The following is a 4896-nucleotide window of genomic DNA, read 5'->3' as shown; positions in this document are numbered from 1 at the left end:
TCGAACGCCACCAAAAAGGCAAATAAGATCTTAGGCCTGCTCAGACGCAACCTCAGAGGCTGTCCACAAAAACTCCGGCAGCAAGCCTACATCTCTCTCGTCCGCCCTCATCTAGAGTACACCAGCACAGTATGGAATCCTCACACCAAAAAAGACACTGACAGACTTGAAATGGTTCAACGCCGTGCTGCAAGATTCGTCCTTTCAAGATACCATCATCGGGACAGCGTGTCATCTATGCTCCACGAACTGCAGTGGGAGTCCCTTGAGAACCGGCGCAAATCAGCATGCCTTATTCTGATGTTCAAAATCTTCACCAAGTCTGTGGCCATCAATGCAGATCATATCCTCATCCAGATGCCATCTTCAAACACCAGGTACTACCACCCTAACAAATTCCAGATCATTCCTGCTCGTATTCAACTCTACCAGTACGCCTTTTTCCCCAGAACAATCACCTGGTGGAATACCCTCCCGCTTCAATCCTGACCTCTCCGTCAGTAGAGGCCTTCCGGGAGCAGTCTCAAATGCCATGTAAAGGCATGTTCATTTTTACTCGCACGACGACTGTCAACTTGTAAATAAAGCACCTAGCACATTGGACTTTGCACCGTGCATGAGCATGACCAGTTTCCTTGACACTACATCCTTACTTATGGATCCTGTCGAGTATCGTCGTAGAAGTAGAAGTGTAGCTACCACCAGCACCAGCAGTCACGTAATGTTTTGATTTTTCGGTGGCTCCCAATATTCATCGAATACGCTCCCTAACGTGAGGGGAACCGCTACAAACACGGTACAGTGTAAATATATGGTAGTATTCCTTGTTCATCGGATACTGGTAAATTGTGTGGTACAACAATATATTCTAACCCAATAGGCAATGCATACTATTCTTTTCTCGTATCCATTGGTTAACATGTACTAATGTGAGAATAGGCTGGTTTGGTAGCATTTGAGCAATATAACTTATTTTTGGCAAAGCTAATGATTTCACAACTACAACCCGTCCCAACACCGTTAAATTTTTTTTTTCCAACTTGATAACAGTTTTCGTATCAAAAGAAGTGCTTTATCATAATTATCATTTACCATTTGAGCAAGGTTTGTACTAAAAGAAATGCCTAGAAACTCAAAGCTACCATTGAAATTCCATTGTATTTTTAAATTTTTACTAATTATAGTGTTTCTGAATTTCTGAGACCCAATCCATACTGCAACCGTTTTATCAATATTAATTTTCAAACCAGACATCTCATAAAATGATTGCAATGTTTTAAAGGCACTTTCCAGTGATTTTTCTGTACCATCAAGAATTAATGTAGTGTCATCTGCATACTGTGCAATTTTAAAATTCATATCATTAATGCAAATTCCTGTTATATCCTTATTTTGTCTAATCATTGTAGATAATACCTCCGCACATAAAACGAAGATATATGGCGACAGAGGATCGCCTTGTCTACAACTGCGCTGAATTTGGAACGGTTTAGATATATTTCCATTTATGATTACGGAAGAAGATGCGTTCTTATACAAAGCCATAAACCATCTGCAAATGTCTGATCCGAAATTAAATACCCTTAAAGTTTCAAGAATAAAATCATGCGAAACCGTGTCAAAAGCTTTTTCAAAATCTATTAGTAAAAGCATCCCCGGAATTTCATTAACCTCTGTATAACTTAACAAATCATAAATAAGGCGAATACTTTCACCAATGAATCTATTTGGGACAAAACCTGTTTGATCTTCTGAAATTAAATATGGCAAAACCGATTTTATACGGTTTGCAATACATGCAGAGGCCAATTTATAAGAAACATTTAGAAGCGAAATAGGCCTCCAGTTTTTAAAGAACTGACGGGGTTTATCTCCTTTTGGCAGAAGAGTAACGTGACCCCTTTTTTGAACTTGAGTAAGAGTCCCAATTCTAAAACCTTCATTTAATGATCGAAGAAGAAAACAAGATATTTCCAACCAGAAGCATTTGTAAAATTCCGCTGTAAAACCATCAGGTCCGGGTGTCTTGTTGTTTTTCATGTTTTTCAAAGCATATGTGAGCTCAGAAAGAGTAATTTCACCCTCTAAGGTATTTGATTGCATTTGCGTTAATTTGTTTATGGAAGCATAATCATCAATTTTAACATTATTATTTCCACCTTTTTTCTTTATACAGATTTTCATAAAAAGATACTACCTCTTTCTCAATCTCATCTTGAGATGTTGCTTCTGTGTTGTTACCTCTCACAATTCTAACCATTTGTTTGTTTACAAAGTTTCTTTTTTCAAGATTAAGAAAATATTTGGTGGGTTTCTCTCCTCCTCTATCCATCGGACCTTTGTTCGAATAAAACATCCTTTAATCTTTCTACTACGAATATCCTCAAGTTCATGTTTAGCATTATCTAACTCATTCTTTAAAATTTCAACATTAGGGCTGTTTTTCAATGATGCCTCCTCGTATGATGTATTTAAGTTTTCTATTAATTTGTCAAGTACTTCTTCAGACTTGTCCATCTCTCTCTTTCTTTTTGAGGAGTATGCTATAGTAGCGCCTCTGATTTCCAAAAGCAGTGCTTCAAAAAACAGTTGATCATTAATAGTTAGTTCTAACTCATTTGGATCAATATTGTTTATATTTTCTCTGTCATACGGCGAAGCAGCATAGATTTGTTTTACTTTAGTTATCGAATCCTTAACTACTTTTACATATTCATCATCTTCAATTAAATCGTTATTCAACTTCCACGAACCTCGTCCCCTTTGTATATTATTGCTCTTACTTAGGCCAATGACTACCATGGAATGGTCAGTCCTATATCCTGCTAGAATGTCTGTTTGACCAATTATATTCAAAATTTCAGAAGAAATCAAGAAAAAATCCAGCCTAGCTTGTTTTATGGGATTGTTTCTTCTCCAGGTAAAACGTTTTATATCTGGGTTCATAATTCTCCAAGGGTCACACAGACTCAAATCTTCTTTTATTTTTAAAACAGCTTCTTTTGCCTTTGGATTATTAATATTCAAATAATTAAATGTATCTAAATTTTGATCCTGGACTAAGTTAAAATCACCACATACAATACAATGTGGGTTACCAACGTTTTCGATAACATTTTTAACACGATTATAAAAATCTGGATTATCCTCATTTGGACCATACAGACAAACTATCGTGATATCCATTGACATCATCGTAATATCAAGTACAATCCAATTACCTGCTTGATCCCGCTGAATATTACGCACTTTGAAGTCAAAATTGTTATTCATTAACACTGCCACGCCCCTGGCATTTGTCTTATAACCTGCTGTATAACATTCATATCCCCATTCTGATCTGATCATATTTTCCCATTTCTGGTCCCAGTGTACATCCTGAAGGCAATAAATTGAACATTTCTTTTTCCTTAAATAATTTAAAACATCTCTTCTCTTAGATTTATCACTCAATCCTCTACAGTTTACAGAACATATATTTATAGTACTATCCATATTCTTTAACCATGTAAACATGTTTAACAGAAACCTTCATTTGGTTTTTGATTACAACATACATAACTTGATTCACAGCTGTCTTTTTATGAAAAATATAATACATACCACACACAAAACTATATAAAAGAAGAAAAAAAGAAAGTTGCAAAAACAAAAAAAGCAAGAAAGAGAAAAAAAAATCCAACCACCGAGCCCACCAAGAAGATACATTTTTGGGAAAAATTATGATTTTTACCTTCAAAGATTTATAAATCATCAAGCATGTCAAAACTTTTTGTCACATATTAATTTCCACTATGTTTTACTATTCATAAATGTGCAAGCGAGCAAATAAATGATACAAAACATTTTTATACAATGATTTCTCAAAGCAACTTGTTGTTTCATTTATACTGATATTTGTTTAATATCAGAGATGCATTTTTTTACTTCAAAGATTTATAAATCATCAAGCATGTCAGAAACTTTTTGTCACAGATTAATTTACACCGTATGTTTTACTATTCATAAATGTGCAAGCACGCAAATATTAGTGATACAAAACATTTTTATACAATAATTTCTCAAAGCAACTTGTTGTTTCATTTATACTGATATTTTTTTATAACAGAGATGCACCTTTTACTGTTAACGAGAACATATGAGGGGGATTTTCACACCTCCTTGATATTTAGATTTGATCTGTTCAACTGTTCATATTATATATTGCATTTAAATCGTTCACATTTTGGAGTTTATAACATTTCATGTATTTTAGCGCTAAAGTCAGTCAATTTATGCAGATTTACATATTCAACCTGTGTATTTCACCCATGGCCCCTGTCGTTGTTCCTTGGCTCTGTGTTCCATGATGACTTCTGTGCCTATGACTTTGATTCTTGTTACTCTGCCTTCTCTTCTTAGTTTCTTCGCTTCTGCTACCAACATTCCTCTCTTTCGCTTCATTTCTGCGGGTAGATCAGTATATACCATCACTGGTTTCCGCCCAGGTACATAGTCTCTGATTTTTGCTAGTTCCAGGATCCAGTCCCTATCTCCAATAGCACCGAACCTGACGATAATGGGATCCGGGCCTTTTCTTTGACCACCATAATTTCGCCGGGGCAAGCGATGGGCATTGACAATAAAGATACTATATACATCTGCCTGTGGTACATTAAAGTCTGTGATCAGGAAATCTCTCACCACTTCATAAATAGTTTTATCCTTATTTTCTTCCGCTCCATAAAACAGAAGGTTAGTTTTCCTGTCGTGGATTTCGTTGAGTAAGAGTTTTTTCTCAATGTCCTGCTTTAGTTCTGTAAGCTTTTTGTCTATATTTGGAACTGTTTCATGTGCTAGCTCATTTGTTTGTTCTGAGTCCCTTGTAACCTTTTCTTCTAGGTTCCGTATCGTTTC

The 4896-nt window shown here is 35.7% G+C and overlaps 1 protein-coding gene across 1 annotated transcript in view; it reads left to right on the top strand.

Annotated features, from left to right (window-relative positions):
• LOC140154451 (uncharacterized) overlaps positions 1 to 4896 on the top strand; it is a 108733-nt gene that overhangs the window by 92987 nt on the left and 10850 nt on the right. The gene's annotated exons all lie outside the window — the stretch shown is intronic.

This window comes from Amphiura filiformis, chromosome 6 (genome assembly GCF_039555335.1).
Source record: "Amphiura filiformis chromosome 6, Afil_fr2py, whole genome shotgun sequence".
Taxonomy (NCBI): Eukaryota; Metazoa; Echinodermata; class Ophiuroidea; order Amphilepidida; family Amphiuridae; genus Amphiura; species Amphiura filiformis.
This window is presented reverse-complemented; position numbering and strand designations above follow the sequence as displayed.